Source organism: Triticum aestivum, chromosome 2A (genome assembly GCF_018294505.1).
Source record: "Triticum aestivum cultivar Chinese Spring chromosome 2A, IWGSC CS RefSeq v2.1, whole genome shotgun sequence".
Lineage (NCBI taxonomy): Eukaryota > Viridiplantae > Streptophyta > Magnoliopsida > Poales > Poaceae > Triticum > Triticum aestivum.
In genome coordinates this window covers 107,149,373-107,171,205 of record NC_057797.1, presented here as the reverse complement: position 1 = coordinate 107,171,205, position 21,833 = coordinate 107,149,373, and positions in this window count along the sequence as shown.

Sequence of the window (21,833 nt, the reverse complement as noted above, 5' to 3'; positions counted from 1 at the left end):
AATCTGCCAAGAACTAAAATTGGGAAAAGGCTAGATTTTTATTTGGTCAAGTAGTCTAATCACTCCCCCTGTAGACATACTTTCGATCCTACAAGTGGTATCAGAGCTTTGGTCTCCATTTGCTTTGATTTCCATAGCTTTTGGTGATCATAGCCTTGGTTTCACAAGCAAGGAGAGTATGGCGTCTAGCGAGGGAAATTATCACCGTAGAGGTCCTTACTTTGATGGTACTAATTTTGCCTTCCAGCAATGTGTCGTCCTCGTTGACTTGCAGTAGCGGCGTGCTTCCAACATTGAGTGAGGGGGGTTGCAACAACGCCACTAACAGCGGCATGCTTGCAGCGGTCAATGTTGGGCGTTGATATAAGGTGTGTGTGGGGGGAGAGAGAGAGAAGCCATGCTGACCTCGTCGAGAGAAAAACAAAGGGATGAGGTAGAGTGGATAAGGATGATGCCTCGGTGTTCCTATTGGGGAGATATTGTAAGAGATGGGTGGTGGTTTTGTGGGGATCAAACATAAGGATGGAGCACAAAACAAGGAGCAATGGAACAACTACACAGACGATGAACGAAATGCTTCAATCAGCTACCTGATGACGATAAGCGTTTTCACTCCTTTTCACTTGAAAATCTGACAACCTCACTACCCAAGTTGGGGGCCATCAAGGAATTCTCTAATCGTGTGCAGATATTGCCATACCGATCATTGCTTTTTAGGGAATGATGTACTGATCATTGGTTGCTAGAAAAAACTCTACGACTTTTACCAGCTAAAATTTACCTCACCAATTGATTTAGTCATGACAAATCGCTTCTTAGGTTTGTTTGATGAAGCATTGTGAATTTTTTAATTTTCTTATTATCATTGGCCAAATTATGAGTAAATGAAACTAAAGTGATCCAATCCAACCGACCGGCTGGAAACTCGCCTTCTCACATGTGAAAAGGGCCTCATATCATCATCTCATCTCTCTCTTCCCCCATCTCCCTCTTCCAGCCGCACGTACGATCATGCTCTCAAGAGTCCCTCCCACTTATGAGTTTCCCCCTCCTCGTAAGCAACATTGCTTCATGCTGGTCTCCTTCCTCGAGGCCTCTTCGTCTAAGTGGTGAGTCGGGTGCATCGCCGATGATCCCGTGTCTACAAGAGCTGTGGTTGTAGCAACGTCACCGATAATGGCGTGCTTGCATCAGTTGATGTTGGCTGTTGGTAACCTCATCGAGAGAAAAACAGAAGGGGGGGTAGAGTGGATAAGGATGACGCCTCAGTGTCCATGTGGGGGGGGGTATTTTTGTTGAGGAACGCAGTAATTTCAAAAAAAAAATCATACGCACACGCAAGATCCATCAAGGTGATGCATAGCAACGAGGGGGAAGAGTGTTGTCCATGTACCCTCATAGACCGTAAGCGGAAGCGTTATGACAACGCGGTTGATGTAGTCATATGTCTTCATGATCCTACCGATCCTAGCACCGAAGGTACGGCACCTCCGTGATCTACACACGCTCAGCTTGGTGACATCCTGCAAACTCTAGATCCAGCTGAGTGTCGAGGGAGAGTTTCGTCAGCACGACGGCTTGATGACGGTGATGATGAAGCTATCGGTGTAGGGCTTCACCTAAGCACTGCAACGATATGACCGAGGTGGATTATGGTGGAGGGGGGCACCACACACAGCTAAACAATGTCAACTTGTGTGTCTATGGGGTGCCCCCTTCCCCCGTATATAAAGGAGTGGAGGAGGGGGAGGGGCCGACCCTCTATGGTGCGCCCAAGGGAGTCCTACTCCCACCGGGAGTAGGATTCCCCCCTTCCCTAGTTGGATTAGGAGAGGAAGGAAGGGGGAGAGAGGGGGAAGGAAAGGGGGGTGGCCCCCACCCAATTCGGATTGGGCTTGGGGGGCGCCCCCTCCTAGGCTCCCTTCTCCTCTATCCTACTATGACCCAATAAGGCCCATATACTTCCTTGGGGGTTCCGGTAACCTCCCGGTACTCCGGTATATGCCCGAACTCACCCGGAACCATTCCGATGTCCAAACATAGTCATACAATATATCGATCTTTATGTCTCAACCATTTCGAGACTCCTCATCATGTCCGTGATCATATCCTGGACTCTGACCAACCTTCGGTACATCAAAACACATAAACTCATAATACCGATCGTGACCGAATGTTAAGCATGCGGACCCTACGTGTTCGGGAACTATGTAGACATGACCGAGACTCATCTCCGGTCAATAACCAATAGCGGAACCTGGATTCTCATATTGGTTCCTACATATTCTACGAAGATCTTTATCGGTCAAACCGCATAACAACATACGTTGTTCCCTTTGTCATCGGTATGTTACTTGCTCAAGATTCAATCGTCGGTATCATCATACCTAGTTCAATCTCGTTATTGGCAAGTCTCTTTACTCGTTACATAATGCTACATCCTGTAACTAACTCATTAGTTACATTGCTTGCAAGGCTTATAGTGATGTGCATTACCAAGAGGGCCCAGAGATACCTCTCTGATACACGGAGTGACAAATCCTAATCTTGATCTATGCCAACTCAACAAACACCATCGGAGACACCTGTAGAGCATCTTTATAGTCACCTAATTACATTGTGACGTTTGATAGCACATTAAGTGTTCCTCCGATATTCGGGAGTTGCATAATCTCATAGTCATAGGAACATGTATAAGTTATGGAGAAAGCAATAGCAGTAAACTAAACGATCATCGTGCTAAGCTAACGGATGGGTCAAGTCAATCACATCATTCTCTAATGATGTGATCCCGTTTATCAAATGACAACTCTTTGTCCATGGATAGGAAACTTAACCATCTTTGATCAACGAGCTAGTCAAGTAGAGGCATACTAGTGACACTCTGTTTGTCTATGTATTCACACATGTACTAAGTTTCCGGTTAATACAATTCTAGCATGAAAAATAAACATTTATCATGATATAAGGAAATATAAATAACAACTTTATTATTGCCTCTAGGGCATATTTCCTTCAGTCTCCCACTTGCACTAGAGTCAATAATCTAGATTACATTGTAATGATTCTAACACCCATGGAGTCTTGGTGCTGATCATGTTTTGCTCGTGAGAGAGACTTAGTCAACGGGTCTGCAACATTCAGATCTGTATGTATCTTGCAAATCTCTATGTCTCCCTCCTTGACTTGATCGCGGATGGAATTGAAGCGTCTCCTAATGTGCTTGGTTCTCTTGTGAAATCTGGATTCCTTTGCCAAGACAATTGCACCAGTATTGTCAGAAAAGATTTTCATTGGACCCGATGCACTAGGTATGACACCTAGATCGGATATGAACTTCTTCATCCAGACTCCTTCATTTGCTGCTTCTGAAGCAGCTATGTACTTCGCTTCGCATGTAGATCCTGCCACGACGCTCTGCTTGGAACTGCACCAACTAATAGCTCCACCATTTAATAAAAATACGTATCCGGTTTGTGACTTAGAGTCATCCGGATCAGTGTCAAAGCTTTCATTGACGTAACCGTTTACGACGAGCTCTTTGTCACCTCCATAAACGAGAAACATACCCTTAGTCCTTTTCAGGTATTTCAGGATGTTCTTGACCGCTGTCCAGTGATCCACTCCTGGATTACTTTGGTACCTCCCTGCCAGACGAATAGCAAGGCACACATCAGGTCTCGTACACAGCATTGCATACATGATAGAACCTATGGCTGAAGCATAGGGAATGACTTTCATTTTCTCTCTATCTTTTGCAATGGTCAGGCATTGAGTCTGACTCAACTTCACAGCTTGTAACACAGGCAAGAACCCTTTCTTTGCTTGATCCATTTTGAACTTCTTCAAAACTTTATCAAGGTATGTGCTTTGTGAAAGCCCAATTAAGCGTCTTGATCTATCTCTATAGATCTTGATGCCCAATATATAAGCAGCTTCACCGAGGTCTTTCAATGAAAAATTCTTATTCAAGTATCCTTTTATGCTATTCAGATATTCAGTATCATTTCCAATTAATAATATGCCATCCACATATAATATTAGAAATGCTACAGAGCTCCCACTCACTTTCTTGTAAATATAGACTTCTCCAAAAGTTTGTATAAAACCATATGCTTTGATCACACTATCAAAGCGTATATTCCAACTCCAAGAGGCTTGCACCAGTCCATAAATGGATCACTGGAGCTTGCACACTTTGTTAGCACCTTGTGGATCGACAAAACCTTCTGGTTGCATCATATACAACTCTTATTTTAGGTATCCATTAAGGAATGCAGTTTTGACATCCATTTGCCAAATTTCATAATCATAAAATGCGGCAATTGCTAACATGATTCGGACGGACTTAAGCATCGCTACGGGTGAGAAAGTCTCATCGTAGTCAACTCCTTGAACTTGTCGAAAACCTTTTGCAACAACTCGAGTTTTGTAGATAGTAACATTACCATCAGCGTCAGTCTTCTTCTTGAAGATCCATTTATTCTCTATGGCTTGCCGATCATCGGGCAAGTCAACCAAAGTCCACACTTTGTTCTCATACATGGATCCCATCTCATATTTCATGGCTTCAAGCCATTTTGTGGAATCTGGGCTCATCATTGCTTCCTCATAGTTTGTAGGTTCGTCATGGTCAAGTAACATGACTTCCAGAACAGGATTACCGTACCACTCTGGTGCAGATCTTACTCTGGTTGACCTACGAGGTTCGGTAGTAATTTGATCAGAAGTTTCATGATCATCATCATTAGCTTCCTCACTTACTCGTGTAGGAATCACTGGAACTGATTTCTGTGATGAACTACTTTCCAATAACGGAGTAGGTACAATTACCTTGTGATACGTCTCCAACATATCTATAATTTTTGATTGTTCCATGTTATATTATATTCTGTTTTGGACATTGTTGGGCTTTATTATACACTTTTATATTATTTTTGGGACTAACCTATTAACCAGAGAGGCCCAGCACAGAATTGAAGTTTTTTTTGCCTATTTCAGAGTTTCACAGAAAAAGAATATCAAACGGAGTCCAAACGGAATGAAACCTTCGGGAACATGATTTTTGGAACGAATGTGATCCAGAGGACTTGGACCCTACGTCAAGAAAGCAACCAGGAAGGCACGAGGTAGGGGGCGCGCCTACCCCCCCCCCCCCCCCAGGCGCGCCCTCCACCCTCGTGGGGCCCATGTTGCTCCACCGACGTACTTCTTCCTCCTATATATACCTACGTACCCAAAAACTACCAGATACGGAGCCAAAACCCTAATTCCACCACCGCAACCTTCTGTACCCCTGAGATCCCATCTTGGGGCCTTTTCCGGAGCTCCACCGGAGAGGGCATCGATTACGGAGGGCTTCTACATCAACACCATAGCCTCTCCGATGATGTGTGAGTAGTTTACCTCAGACCTTCGGGTCCATAGTTATAAGCTAGATGGCTTCTTCTCTCTTTTTGGATGTCAATACAATGTTCTCCCCCTCTCTTGTGGAGATCTATTCGATGTAATCTTCTTTTGCGGTGTGTTTGTTGAAACCGATGAATTGTGGGTTTATGATCAAGTTTATCTATGAACAATATTTGAATCTTCTCTGAATTCTTTTATGTATGATTGGTTATCTTTGCAAGTCTCTTTGAATTATCAGTTTGGTTTGGCCTACTAGATTGATCTTTCTTACAATGGGAGAAGTGCTTACCTTTGGGTTCAATCTTGCGGTGTCCTTTCCCAGTGACAGTAGGGGCAGCAAGGCACATGTTGCCATCGAGGATAACAAGATGGGGTTTTTATCATATTGCATGAGTTTATCCCTCTACATCATGTCATCTTGCTTAAAGCGTTACTCTGCTCTTTTGAACTTAATACTTTAGATGCATGCTGGATAGCAGTCGATGTGTGGAGTAATAGTAGTAGATGCAGGTAGGAGTCGGTCTACTTGTTTCGGACGTGATGCCTATATACATGATCATACCTAGATATTCTCATAACTATGCTCAATTCTGTCAATTGCTCAACAGTAATTTGTTTACCCACCGTAATACATATGCTCTCGAAGGAAGCCACTAGTGAAACCTATGGCCCCCGGGTCTATTTTCCATCATATTAATCTTCCATCAACAAGCTATTTCTTGCACCGTTTTTATTTTGCTTTATTTACTTTGCAGTGCTTAGGTATGGAAAACCTACTGGATTGATACCTTGGTTCTCAAAAACTGAGGGAAATACTAATGCTACTTTGCAGCATCACCCTTTCCTCTTCAATGGAAAACCAACGAAGTGCTTAAGAGGTAGCAAGAAGGATTTCTGGCGCCGTTGCCGGGGAGTCTACGCAAAAGTCAACATACCAAGTACCCATCACAAACCCTTATCTCCCTCATTACATTATTTGCCATTTGCCTCTCGTTTTCCTCTCCCCCACTTCACCCTTGCTGTTTTATTTGCCCTCTCTCTCTCCGTCCTCCTTCTCTTTCCCTATTTGCCTCTTCTTTTGTTTGCCTTCTTCCCGTATGTATCCTTGTTTGTGTTTCCATGTGCCTTCTATTTGCTTGCATCTTTGCTTGCTAAAAATCTATTGATATGGATCCACTTAAAGTGTTCTACTTAGATCATCTTTGATCCTTATGAGCTCGTGCTGATACCCCAACTAGCCTAGTTGATGGGAAATCTTTAGATGAGCATGCTCATTTTGTGCGTCACCATTTGTCTAAAAAAGGGAGACTCTTATGGAATCAAATAAACAGATTGCTGTGTTATGCTTGGAATCTTTGTGAAATTTGTTATTTTAATTGTTGCTCTAAGAACCCTAAAAACACCTCCCCTACCCATGTGAGTTTAATGGCATTGAAATCTTATCTTCTTATGCAAAGGGTGTTGATGGTTACTACGATATCAAACGAATTGAAGAATTTGTTGCCTTTAAGGGTGCTTATGAAGTTGCTTCTTTGATTGAAAAATATGATATTACTCTCTACCAATCTAAATTTTTTGACATACTTAAATATTGCTATGAAAACTATGCTCATAATGTCTATGTCAAAGAATTTATTGAAAGAATGACCGTTGCTTCGGGAGAAAATAATGATATGCACGAATCTATTGAAATATCCCTTGATGAACATGATGCTTGCTATTCTTGTGGCCATGATGCCAATATTTATGAAGATGAATTTGCTATAGTTCCTTATGTTAAACATGAGATCATTGCTATTGCACCCATACTTAATAGTTCCTTCGATGAAAAGCATGATTGCAATGATGTTATTATAAATTCTCTTAATGTCAATTGTGTTAATAATATGCAAAACCCTAAGCTTGGGGATGCTAGTTTTGCTATGACTACTATTTGTTGCAAGGATCATGATTGGGGTGATTCTTCATTTGATCTTGAAAATTTATTTAAGCCCCATGATGAATATGAGATTGATAATAGTGTTTGCAATATTATTTAAAGTGGGTTTAGAAGAGTGTCAACTTTAGATCCCACATATTTGGAGAATGTTCAATCTTATGAAGTTTTTGATAAAAGTGGGTTTGGAGGGGTCATGACTTTAGTTAATGTTAATCCCACTATTTTGGAAGAGTGTCAACTTTTCATACATGTGGATCTTGTTAAGAATATGTTTTGTAATAGCTATATTGTTGAATTTGCTTATGATCCTACATGTAATTATTATGAGGGAGGAAAATATGGTTGTAGAAATTTTCATGTTACTATATTACCTCTCATTATGTTGAGATTGCTATTGTTTCTTTCCGCTTTCTTGCATATGCTAGTTTTTGCTTTCCTTGATAATTTGTTTGCCTATAAGATGCCTATGCATAGGAAGTATGTTAGAATTAGATGTGTTTGTCACGTGTTCTATGATGCTCTCTTTGTGCTTCAATTCTTGTCTTTCATGTGAGCATCATTGAAATATTATACCTAGCTAGGGGCGTTAAACGATAGCGCTTGTTGGAGGCAACCCAATTTTATTTTTATTCCTTGCTTTTTGCTCCTGTTTAGTAATAAATAATTTATCTAGCATCTGTTTTGGTTGTGTTTTTTGTGTTTAATTAGTGTTTGTGCCAAGTAGAACCGTTGGGAAGACATGGAGAAAGTCTTTTTCATCTTGCTGTAAAAAAACAGAAACTTTAGCACTCACGAGAATTCAGGCCATTTATATTTGGAAAGTGCTATTTAGTTAATTATTTTTTAAGATGATTAATAGATAAATTACTCACGTCCAGAAATTTATTTTAGAATTTTTGGGGTTCCAGAAGTTTGCGTTAGCTACAGATTACTACAGACTGTTCTGTTTTTGACAGATTCTGTTTTTCGTGTGTTGTTTGCTTATTTTGATGAATCTATGGCTAGTAAAATAGTTTATAAACCCTAGAGAATTGGGAATACAGTAGGTTTAATACCAATATAAATAAAGAATGAGTTCATTACAGTACCTTGAACTGGTGTTTTCTTTTCTTTCGCAAACGGAGCTCACGAGATTTTCTATTTTGAGTTTTTTGTTGTGAAGTTTTCTAGTTTTGGGTAAAAGATTTGATGGATTATGGAACAAGGAGTGGCAAGAGCCTAATCTTGGGGATTCCCATGGCACCCCAAGATAATCTAAGGACACCTAAAAGCCAAAGCTTGGGATGCCCCGGATGGCATCCACTCTTTCGTCTACTTCCATCGGTAACTTTACTTGGAGCTATATTTTTATTCACCACATGATATGTGTTTTGCTTGGAGCGTCTTGTATTATTTGATTCTTTATTTTTTAGTTTGCCACAATAATCTTTGCTGTACACACCTTTTGAGAGAAACACACATGATTTGAAAATTATTAGAATACTCTATGTGCTTCACTTATATCTTTTGAGTTATATAGTTTTTGCTCTAGTACTTCACTTGTATCTTTTAGAGCACGGTGGTGGATTTGTTTTATAGAAAATATTATTCTCTCATGCTTCACTTATATTATTTTGAGAGTCTTAAACAGCATGGTAATTTACTTAAACTGGGAAATTAATCCTAATATGCTAGGCATTCAAGATTAGTAATTTTTTTTCTTATGAGTGTGCTGAATACTAAGAGAAGTTTGATACTTGATAATGTTTTGAGATACGGAGATGGTGATATTAGGGTCATGCTAGTTGAGTAGTTGTGAATTTGAGAAATACTTGTGTTGAAGTTTGTGATTCCCGTAGCATGCACGTATGGTGAACTGTTATGTGACGAAATCGGAGCATGATTTATTTATTGATTGTCTTCCTTATGAGTGGCGGTCGGGGACGAGCGATGGTCTTTTCCTACCAATCTATCCCCCTAGGAGCATGCGTGTAATACTTTGTTTTGATAACTAATAGATTTTTGCAATAAGTATGTGAGTTCTTTATGACTAATGTTGAGTCCATGGATTATACGCACTCTCACCCTTCCACCATTGGTAGCCTCTCTAATACTGCGCACCTTTCGACGGTATCATACGCCCACCATATACCTTCCTCAAAACAGCCACCATACCTACCTATCATGGCATTTCCATAGCCATTCCGAGATATATTGCCATGCAACTTTCCACCGTTTCGTTTACTATGACACGCTCCATCATTGTCATATTGCTTTGCATGATCATGTAGTTGACATTGTATTTGTGGCAAAGCCACCGTTCATAATTCTTTCATACATGTCACTCATGCATCATTGCACATCCCAGTACACCGCCAGAGACATGCACATAGAGTCATATTTTGTTCTAAGTATTGAGTTGTAATTGTTGAGTTGTAAGTAAATAAAAGTGTGATGATCATCATTTTTAGAGCATTGTCCCAAGTGAGGAAAGGATGATGGAGACTATGATTCCCCCACAAGTCGGGATGAGACTCTGGACTAAATAAAAAAGGCCAAAAAAAGAGAAGGCCTAAAAAATGGGAGAAAAAGAGAGAAGGGGCAATGCTACTACCCTTTTACCACACTTGTGCTTCAAAGTAGCACCATGATCTTCATGATAGAGAGTCTCCTATGATATCACTTTCATATACTAGTGGGAACTTTTCATTATATAACTTGGCTTGTATATTTCAATGACGGGCTTCCTCAAAATGCCCTAGGTCTTCGTGAGCAAGCGAGTTGGAAGCACACCCACTTAATTCCTTTTGTTGAGCTTTCATATACTTATAGCTCTAGTGCATCTGTTGCATGGCGATCTCTACTCACTCACATTGATATCTATTGATAGGCATCTCCATAGCCCGTTAATACGCCTAGTTGATGTGAGACTATCTTCTCCCTTTTTGTCTTCTCCACAACCACCATTCTATTCCACATATGGTGCTATGTCCATGGCTCACGCTCATGTATTGCGTGAAGATTGAAAAAGTTTGAGAACACCAAAAGTATGAAACAATTGCTTGGATTGTCATCAGGGTTGTGCATGATTAAAATACTTTGTGTGGTGAAGATAGAACATAGCCAGACTATACGATTTTGTAGGGATAACTTTCTTTGGCCATGTTATTTTGAGAAGACATAATTGCTTAGTTAGTATGCTTGAAGTATTATTATTTCTATGTCAATATTAAAATTTTGTCTTGAATCTTTCGGATCTGAATATTCATACCACAATTAAGAGAATTACATTGAAATTATGCCAAGTAGCATTCCACATCAAAAATTCTATTTTTATCATTTACCTACTCGAGGACGAGCATGAATTAAGCTTGGGGATGCTTGATACGTCTCCAATGTATCTATAATTTTTGATTGTTCCATGCTATATTATATTCTATTTTGGACATTATTGGGCTTTATTATGCACTTTTATATTATTTTTGGGACTAAACTATTAACCGAAGGCCCAGCCCAGAATTGCTGTTTTTTGCCTATTTCAGAGTTTCGCAGAAAAAGAATATCAAACGGAGTCCAAACGGAATGAAACCTTCGGGAACGTGATTTTTGGAACGAACTTGATCCAGAGGACTTGGACCCTACGTCAAGAAAGCAACCAGGAAGGCACGAGGTTGTGACGCCCCCGATTCAATCGTACACTAATCATACACGCAAATGTGTACGATCAAGATCAGGGACTCACGGGAAGATATCACAACACAACTCTACAAATAAAATAAGTCATACAAGCATTATTTTACAAGCCAGGGGCCTCGAGGGCTCGCATACAAGAGCTCGATCATAGACGAGTCAGCGGAAGCAACAATATCTGAGTACAGACATAAGTTAAACAAGTTTGCCTTAAGCAGGCTAACACAAACTGGGATACAGATCGAAAGAGGCGCAAGCCTCCTGCCTAGGATCCTCCTAAACTACTCCTGGTCGTCGTCAGCGGGCTGCACGTAGTAGTAGGCACCTCCCGAGTAGTAGTGGTCATCATCGATGGTGGCGTCTGGCTCCTGGGCTCCAATGTCTGGTCGCAGCAATCGAGTATAGAAAGGGGAAAAGGGGAGCAAAGCAACCGTGATTACTCATCCAAAGTACTCACAAGCAAGGAGCTACACTACATATGTATGCATTGGTATCAAATGGATTAAGGGTATCATATGTGGACTGAACTGCAGAATGCCAGAATAAGAGGGCGATAGCTAGTCCTTTCGAAGACTACGCTTCTGGTAACCTCCATCTTGCAGCAGGAGAAGAGAGTAGATGGTAAGTTCACCAAGTATCATCGCATAGCATAATCCTAACCGATGATCCTCCCCTCGTCGCCCTGTGAGAGAGCGATCACCGGTTGTATCTGGCACTTGGAAGGGTGTGTTTTATTAAGTATCCGGTTCTAGTTGTCATAAGGTCAAGGTACAACTCCAAGTTGTCCTGTTACCGAAGATCACGGCTATTCGAATAGATTAACTTCCCTGCAGGGGTGCACCGCATAACCCAACACGCTCGATCCCATTTGGCCGGACACACTTTCCTGGGTCATGCCTGGCCTCGGAAGATCAACACGTCGCAGCCCTACCTAGGCACAACAGAGAGGTCAGCACGCCGGTCTAAATCCTATGGCGCAGGGGTCTGGGCCCATCGCCCATTGCACACCTGCACGTTGCGAATGCGGCCGGAAGCAGACCTAGCCTAGCAGGCGTTCTAGTCCAATCCGGCGCGCGCCGCTCAGTCGCTGACATCACGAAGGCTTCGGCTGATACCACGACGTCGAGTGCCCATAACTATCCCCGCGTAGATGGTTAGTGCGTATAGGCCAGTAGCCAGACTCAGGTCAAATACCAAGATCTCGTTAAACGTGTTATCTTGAAATAACCGCGAACGCCGACCAGGGCCAGGCTCACCTCTCTCCTAGGTGGTCTCAACCTACCCTGTCGCTTCGCCACAAAGATCCACTCAGAGGGCCGTTGGGACAAACGTCCTTCCGGACCCAATCCGTGAATCACTCGCGGGTACTCCTACGAGCCGACCCGTCTTTAGTCACCACAAGTATCATATATCTTGTTTAGGTATATACCCGTGATCAACTCCCGACTGATCACGGCCCGATAGTATAGCATGGCACACGGACAAGAATGTATGGCCACTGATGATTAAACTAGCATCCTATACTAAGCATTTAGGATTGCAGGTAAGGTATTAACAGTTGTAGAAACAATGACAGGCTATGCATCAGGATAGGATTAACGGAAAGCAGTAACATGCTACACTACTCGAATGCAAGCAATATAGAGGAGAGTAGGCGATATCTGGTGATCAAGGGGGGGCTTGCCTGGTTGCTCTGGCAAGAGAGAGTGGTCGTCAACACCGTAGTCGTACTGGGTAGCGGCAGCGTCCGTCTCGGTGTCTAGCGAGAGAAGAGGGGGAAGAAACAATAAATATAATGAAAACAAATGAATGACGATGCATGACATGACAAAGCGCGATGCTAGGTGTGCCCTAACGCGGTACGAGGTGATACCGGTGAAGGGAGAAAACATCCGGGAAAGTATTCCCGGTGTTTCGCGTTTTCGGACAGATGAACCGGAGGGGGAAAGTTGTGTGTTCGGTATGCTAGGGATGCGTGGTGGACGAACGGGTTGCGTATCCGGATTTGTCTCGTTGTTCTGAGCAACTTTCATGTAGAAAGTATTTTCATCCGAGTTACGGATTAAAAGATATGACTTTCTAAAGATTTAAATCATTTTCTGATTTTAATTAGTTATTTAATTCTAACATTATCCAAAACAATGAATGATGACGCAGGCATGACATCAGAGTGATGTCAGCAGGTCAACTGGTCGGTTGACCATTCAAACCAGACAGGTGGGTCCAGGGGGACCCACATGTCATTGAAAGGACACTAACAGGGGGGGTTTAGACTAATTAATTGGGTTAATTAGCAGGTGGGCGCCCAGTAGTTAGTGAGAGATTAGGTTTTAATTAATTAATTTAATTAATTAGCAGTTTATCTATTTCTTTTTATTCGTTTTATTGCATGGGGCCCGCATGTTAGTGCCACTGGGCTGCCCAGTCAGCAGTTGACTGGGTCAACCCAGTCAACTAGGCCACCAGGGCCCACTGGCCAGCGACACAGAGGTGGGTCCCGCCTAGCCACGTCGGCGGTCAGCGCCGGAGCAATGTCGGCGAGGCAAAACGCGGCGGCGTGGCTCGGGAGGTGGTCGGAAAACCTCTACAAGGAACTGTTCGACGAGTTTTCGGGCGCGTTCGAAAGCTATGGCTGCGCCGCGTCCAACGGGGGTGGTTGTGGCGGCAGGGTGACCGGAATCGAGCGTGGCGAGCTCATCGGCGGACGATGGAGTCGGACGCAAGAGGAAACAACGACACCGCACACTCGCGAGCGAACGGAGAGGCCAGGCGAGACATGCGCCAGGTGGCGAATGCAACGGGCGCTGGCTCATGACCATTTGGTCACCGGAGGCACACCGGCGACGAGCGCGGGCGGCAGCGCGCTTGGGACGTCGATGTGAACTACGCTAGGAGGCACGAGAAGGCTCAGGCGCGGGCTCATTGGGCTCCTACAAGCACCAGGAGTTCGATGTCGCGCTCAGGCGAGCACGACAGAGGCCATGGCCACAGCGGCGAAGTGACCTACGGCGGTGAGCTCACGGCAATGGTGACGACGTAGCTACGGTGCACGAGGGGCTTAACGAGGAGGAGCAGGAGGTGGGAGAGCTCACCGAGCGGCACACACGAAAGGCCCTTGGGGGATTTAGGAGCTGCAGAGTCGACGACGCTCGTCGGAGACGCGTCGGGGATCCGAGGAAGAAGACGAGGCCGGGGCAGCGTTCATGGGCGTCCGGCGTCCTGCGGCTCGTCGGGGAGGTGTAGTCGAGGGAGAGGGAGCGAGGGGACACGTCGGAGAGGTGCGGAGGTCGTGGTGGCCGCGAGTTCTACGGCGGCGAGGCCATGGCGGTGCTCGGTTGCAGTGGGGAACGAGGGGAGGAGCGAGGTGGATCTGAGGGGAGAGGGAGGCGCAGGAACCGAGAGGGAGAGCGTGGGGGCGAGTGGGAGGCGGGATCGAGGAGGCGGGGGTGTGGCGGCCTTATCCTCTCCTCGACGCCGGTGAGAGGGGTCCGGTGGCGACGCGCCCCTGTTCCGACCCTGGTCGGGGGAACAGGAAGGGGACAAGGCAGGGGAGCCGGGCCGGGTGTGGCCAGCTGGGCCAGGTGGGCTGGCCGGCCTGTGAGCTGGGCCGCCTGGTCCAGGGGGGCTTCCCCTTTTTTGTTTTTTGTTTTTTTATTTCTTTCTTTTATTTATTTTCTTTTCTGTTTTATTTCATTTTAAAGTATTTAGGCATTTTCTAAAAATGTGTTTACTTCACCATAATTACCAGTGCAATATTTGGCACTGACCGAACATTTTTGTTTTAACTTTTTAAAGACTTTTGTTGTTTGCCATTTTTCTGAATTGAATTTTGAACCGGTTTGAACTAACGAAAGTTTAGCAACAGTAATCACAGATGACATGGCATCATTAGGAGAGTTTTACTGTAGCCTAATTATCCGGGCGTTACAAATCTCCTCCACTACAAGAAATCTCGTCCCGAGATTTAGGAGGTAGAAGGAAACAGTGCGGGGTATTCATCACGCATTAGGTCCTCGCGCTCCCAAGTGGCTTCGTCTTCAGAGTGATTCGACCACTGGACTTTGAGGAACTTGATCGCCTTCTGACGTGTGCGGCGTTCAGCTTGGTCAAGAATGCGGACCAGATGCTCTTTATAGGAGAGGTCCTGTTGCAATTCGAGCACTTCATGATCCACTGCTCGGATTGGGTCCTTGAAGCAACGGCGGAGCTGTGACACATGGAACACATTGTGAACCTGAGAAATGTTCGGCGGAAGCTCCAGTTGATATGCCACTTTTCCACGCCTTTCGAAAATAGTGAAGGGACCGATATAGCGAGGAGCTAGCTTGCCCTTGATCCCGAAGCGGTGAGCACCCTTCATTGGTGTAACTCGAAGATAGGCCTTTTCGCCAGGTTGATAGACCATGTCTTTGTGATGACGGTCATACTGACTCTTCTGACGTGACTGAGCAGTCTTGAGATTCTCGCGAATAATGCGAACTTGTTCTTCGGCCTGTTGGATAATATCCGGACCGAAGAGTGGACGTTCCCCAGTTTCTGACCAGTTCAGAGGGGTTCGACACTTTCGTCCATATAGCACTTCGAAGGGGGACATCTTCAGACTAGCTTGATAGCTATTATTATAAGAGAACTCGGCATATGGAAGAGATTCCTCCCATTTCTTGCCGAATGAAATTACACAAGCTCGAAGCATGTCTTCGAGAACTTGGTTGACACGTTCAACCTGTCCTTGCGACTGAGGATGAAACGCCGTACTGAACGACAGATGAGTTCCCATAGCTTCTTGGAAACTTGCCCAAAATCTTGAAGTGAATAAGCTGCCACGGTCTGAACTGATAACCAGTGGAATACCGTGAAGTGAAACAATTCTGGACATGTAGAGAGTAGCAAGCTGACTAGCAGTGATTGTCTCTTTGACCGCCAGAAAATGTGCAACTTTAGAAAGCCGATCAATGACGACAAGAATAGCATCATTACCTTTCTGCGATTTGGGAAATCCAGTGACGAAGTCCATTTCAACATGGTCCCATTTCCATTCAGGAATAGAGATAGGCTGCAGAGTTCCAGCAGGCCTTTGATGCTCAGCTTTGATATGACGGCAAACGTCACACTCACCAACATAACGAGCAATGTCCTGCTTCATATTAGACCACTAGAATCTCTGGCGAATATCCTGATACATCTTGGTACTACCCGGATGGATAGATAGAGGCGTATCGTGAGCTTCTTTCATAACCTCTTGTGTCATATCATTGTTTATCTCTGAACATGGCACCACTAGGCGGCCTTTGAAGTACAAGGCGCCATCGTCGGCGATAGTGAAGAATGAGGGCTTTCCTTCTTTTAGATGGCGTTTAATCTTGTGGGCTTGAGAGTCATATCCCTGAATTCTCTTGATGGATTCCAAGAGATCTGGTTTGACGGCTAGGGTATTGAGGGAACCCTTGGTAACAACACGGAGGTTCATCTTGCGGAACTTTGGGGGAGGGGGAGCGAGTGCACCAGGAGGAACAATATGAAGGTTCAGCTTTCTAAATTCATCGACAAGCGAGGGTTGAACTTTGTGAACTTGGAGGTGGTTGTCGTAAGACTTGCGGCTCAAGGCATTAGTCATTACATTAGCCTTGCCAGGGGTATAGGATATACCCACGTCAAAGTCTGCAACAGTATCCATCCATCTCTGCTGATGGAGGTTCAGATCTGGCTGAGTAAACAGATACTTCAGACTTTGGTGGTCGGTGAAGATCTTGCAACGATTACCGAGAAGGTAATGTCGCCACTGCTTCAGTGCATGAATGATAGCAGCAAGCTCGAGGTCGTGAACTGGGTAGTTTTCTTCATGAGGGCGCAGTTGACGAGAGGCATAAGCAATCACTCTGCGCTCTTGCATTAGGACACAGCCTAATCCTTGACGGGAAGCGTCGCAGTAAATGACGAAGTCCTTCTTAGTATCAGGTGGAGCAAGCACTGGGGCAGAAGTCAACTTGTCTTTGAACGCCTGGAAACTTTCCTGACACTTGTTTGTCCATTCGAACTTCACACCCTTATGCAACAGATTAGTCAGAGGCCTAGCAATCTTGGAGAAGTTCTCGACGAATCGACGACAATAGCTGGCGAGACCGAGAAAACTTCGGACTTGCTTGACATTCTTCGGAGGAGTCCAATCGAGAATAGCCTGAACTCGTTCAGGGTTGACGGCAATACCATCCTTGGAGATGACATGCCCAAGATAGGTTACTTCGGGGAGCCAGAATTCACACTTGGAATACTTAGCATACAGTTGATGCTCTCGAAGCTTTTCCAGCACAAGACGAAGATGTTCAGCATGTTCTTCCTTGTTCTTGGAAAATACAAGGATATTGTCCAAATAAACCATGACGAACTTGTCGAGGTAATCCATGAATATATAGTTCATCATACGAGAGAAGGTGGCTGGAGCATTCGTTAAGCCGAATGACATGACGGTGTACTCATATGATCCATACCGAGTCACGAAGGCGGTTTTTGGGATATCCTCTTCACGAACACGGATCTGGTGGTAACCCAACCTCAAGTCGAGTTTGGAGAACACTGATGAGCCAGCCAGTTGATCATAAAGATCATTGATCCGAGGAAGAGGATATTTATTCTGAATGGTAGCTTGGTTTATAGGACGGTAGTCTTGGACTAATCGGTTTGTCCCATCCTTCTTCTTAACAAAGAGAGAAGGTGCTCCCCAAGGAGAGCAACTTGGGCGAATGAAACCTTTGACAAGAGATTTGTCGATTTCCTCCTTAAGCTCAATGAGTTCATGCGGCGGCATCTTGTAGGGTCGTTTAGCTATAGGGGTGGTGTCGGGTTTCAAGTTGATGATGAATTCAACAGCTCTAGCAGGGGAATCCATGGAAGTTCTTCTGGGAAGACGTCTTGGAATTCACGAACGATGGGAATGTTTTCAATGCCCTCGAGTGGTGCAGCGTTCAACGCATTCAAGGCATAAAGACGTGCCTCGGCGTTCTGAACTAGATGAGCTTGGTAAGCAATTATTTCATCATAAGGGTGTAGCAGATGGACGACCTTAGTGGCGCAAACTATAGAAACAGTATGCGCTTTCAACCAATCCATTCCCAGAATAAGGTCGATGCTACAGGACTTTAGTACGATGGGAGAGGCAAGGAATTCCAGTCCTTCAATTTCAACGGGAACGTTGTGACTAACCATAGAGGTTTGACACTAGCCCGCAGGAGTGTGTACCACAATCACTGTGTTCATCTCTTCGTATTTAATGCCATGCATGAATGCAAACTCAGCTGATATGAATGAATGTGATGCTCCTGTATCAAATAAAACAGATGTTGGTACTGAATTTATGAGGAGTGTACCCATCACGGTAGCAGGCTGGTCTAGAACTTCATTGAGATCAACATGGTTGGCATGAACACGACCATAAGACTTGGCATTGGTGTTGCGGGGTTGGTTGCTTCCACGGCCAGTTGCTGGGAGGGCCAGTTGATTCTGGTTCTGGTTGCATTCCCTAGCACGATGTCCTGGTTGACCACACCTGAAGCACAGACCATTATTGGGAGTGGGAACAGGAGTTGTGGTGGTGGAGCTGGAAGTCTTGGCTGCCTAGTTGGTGGAGCAGGCAGACGAGGTGCAGCATAGGGATGCCTTGGGGCAGGTGCACTTGGCTGGTACATGCTGTTGGGAATCCATATCTTACGCTTCTGCGAGGACGGGCCCGAAGATGAGCCCGTGTCACAGTTGTGCCTGTGAGAGCCATGGTATTCCTGCAGACCAGTTTCGACATTGATGGCCTTGTTCACCAGGGTGGCGAAATCAGCAAAGTCATGCACTAGAAGTGCGAGCTTGATGTCAGCTTGAAAGCCATCACGGAACTTCTCATGTCTGTGTGCATTAGTTGCAATGTCCTCCTCAGCATAGTGGGACAGATCTAGAAACTCCCGCTGATAAGCTTCCACAGTTATGTTGCCTTGGGTGAGGTTGCGGAACTCACGCTTCTTCCGGTCCATGACTCCCTGAGGAATGAAGCGAGCACGGAAGGCAGCTTGGAAGTCTGGCCAGGTGATGATTGTTCCAGCTGGCAGAGTACGCCTGTGGCTGTCCCACCATTGAGTTGCGGGTCCTTTCAGGAAGAAAGAAGCAAAGGTGACGTAGCTGGCAGGGGCTACATCAGCAGACTCCATCTCATAGGTGATGTCACGGAGCCAGTCATCAGCATCTAGAGGCTGAGTTGAGCTGCGGTACACAGTTGGGTTGAGGTGCATGAAATCCTGCAGAGTCACTTGGGTTGGCTGCTGGTTCATATTGGGGCGAGGAAACTGAGCCATAATATTCTCCATGAACTGACGATTCAGCTCAAACTGTTGCATCATCCCAGCCATGTACTCAGGCGGTGGTGGGGCGTTGCCACCACGACCACGACCACCTGGTCTAACCATCCTGCTAATATATAACAGGGGTAGTTCAGCATTGAGAAATTTGCAAAGACAAGAATCATTCATGATGAAACATGCACAACGAAAGCAGCACGATAGATACTACATAGTAGTCGGCATATCTTACAAAAGAGATCATGCATAGAATTCGGTACACAGAGTTCAGTACATAGACTAAGACATCATAGGCGACATGCAGGCTCGCGGTGAATGCATCTAACACTAGCAAGCAAGTCTACATCAGTCCCATGCGGTACTACGGAGGTAGGTGTAGCCCGACAGCTGGTAGTGACGCGAAGGGAAAACCTCCACACGAGTAGCCTATGGTCCGCGGATACTCTGGTGCGGAACCCGATGCGTGGGTGGCAGGAGAGGACCAAGTGTAGGAGAGTAGCCTCCCACATCTGGTCAGCCGACGCCCTGGGGCATCACGGTCCTGGCAGGGTAGATCGCAGAACGCGGTAGCTCTCTGGATCCGACAAAGAGGTGCAACATCGTCAGAGCACGGTAAAGGTGCTGACGAGTGGTGTACAACTCGTGGCGAAGAGCTCGGCTAGCTCTATCCAGCCCATCAGCATGCAGAACCAGGTTCTGATGGTAGAAGGGCTCTCGGGTGATAGTGGAGTAGGCAGCAGTGTAGTATCCCTCCGCATCAACATCGGATGCGATAGCAATGTGCCTGAAGAGGGAGGTGCCCAACTCCTGATACCCTCCATGAAGACGTGTCAGAGCAGCATAAGCAGCATCGTGGACCGCCATATCGATAGTCACTCCAACACCATGAGCAGTGTGCAGCACGGTAGTGGAGTCATACTCCCGAGAGTAGAGGTGGACGATGGCACAGTACTGCTCCTGGTTGAAGTCCTGATACTCCTCATAGACGGTGTACTCAGGGCGCCAGTGATAACCCAGAGAGGTCATCATCTCATCTAACATAGCAGGTGATCCTAAGACACCAATGGCCATCGTGTGGCGCACGACCTGCCTCGTGGGTTCCATCTGAAAACAAAGATGTTTCAAAGGAGTCAAATGACAATGTGGATAATGTTCAATATACTACTCTAATGAATAGCTAGGGCTTATCCAACTTTGGGGTGAACGTGGTCACGGGATCCTAATGTTAAAGTTAGTAAAATCGTTTAACCCGAGTAGAAGGGAGTTCAGAGTCCCAGAGTAAGGATCGAGGAGTAAAAGATCCTAATACCACCCAGATGGCGACGTGGGCCCCTAAGGCACACAGCCATGTTAGTAAAAGTTTTTGTAATGTCTAGACTCAACTTCGGCCAAGGAGTGTGGAAGGGGGATTCCTACAGGCAGTCGGCTCTGATACCAACTTGTGACGCCCCCAATTCAATCGTACACTAATCACACACGCAAATGTGTACGATCAAGATCAAGGACTCACAAGAAGATATCACAACACAACTCTACAAATAAAATAAGTCATACAAGCATCATATTACAAGCCAGGGGCCTCGAGGGCTCGAATACAAGAGCTCGATCATAGACGAGTCAGCGGAAGCAATAATATCTAAGTACAGACATAAGTTAAACAAGTTTGCCTTAAGAAGGCTATCACAAACTGGGATACAGATCAAAAGAGGCGCAAGCCTCGTGCCTGGGATCCTCCTAAACTACTCCTGGTCGTCGTCAGCGGGCTGCACGTAGTAGTAGGCACCTCCCGAGTAGTAGTGGTCGTCGTCGACGGTGGCGTCTGGCTCCTGGGCTCCAACGTCTGGTCACAGCAATCGAGTATAGAAAGGGGGAAAAGGGGAGCAAAGCAACCGTGAGTACTCATCCAAAGTACTCGCAAGCAAGGAGCTACACTACATATGTATGCATTGGTATCAAATGGATTAAGGGTATCATATGTGGACTGAACTGCAGAATGCCAGAATAAGAGGGGGATAGCTAGTCCTTTCGAAGACTACGCTTCTAGTAACCTCCATCTTGCAGCAGGAGAAGAGAGTAGATGGTAAGTTCACCAAGTATCATCGCATAGCATAATCCTAACCGATAATCCTCCCCTCGTCGCCTTGTGAGAGAGCGATCACCGGTTGTATCTGGCACTTGGAAGGGTGTGTTTTATTAAGTATCCGGTTCTAGTTGTCATAAGGTCAAGGTACAACTCCAAGTCGTCCTGTTACCGAAGATCACGGCTATTCGAATAGATTAACTTCCCTGCAGGGGTGCACCACATAACCCAACACGCTCGATCCCATTTGGTCGGACACACTTTCCTGGGTCATGCCCGGCCTCGGAAGATCAACACGTCGCAGCCCTACCTAGGCACAATAGAGAGGTCAGCACGCCGTTCTAAATCCTATGGCGCAGGGGTCTGGGCCCATCGCCCATTGCACACCTGCACGTTGCGAACG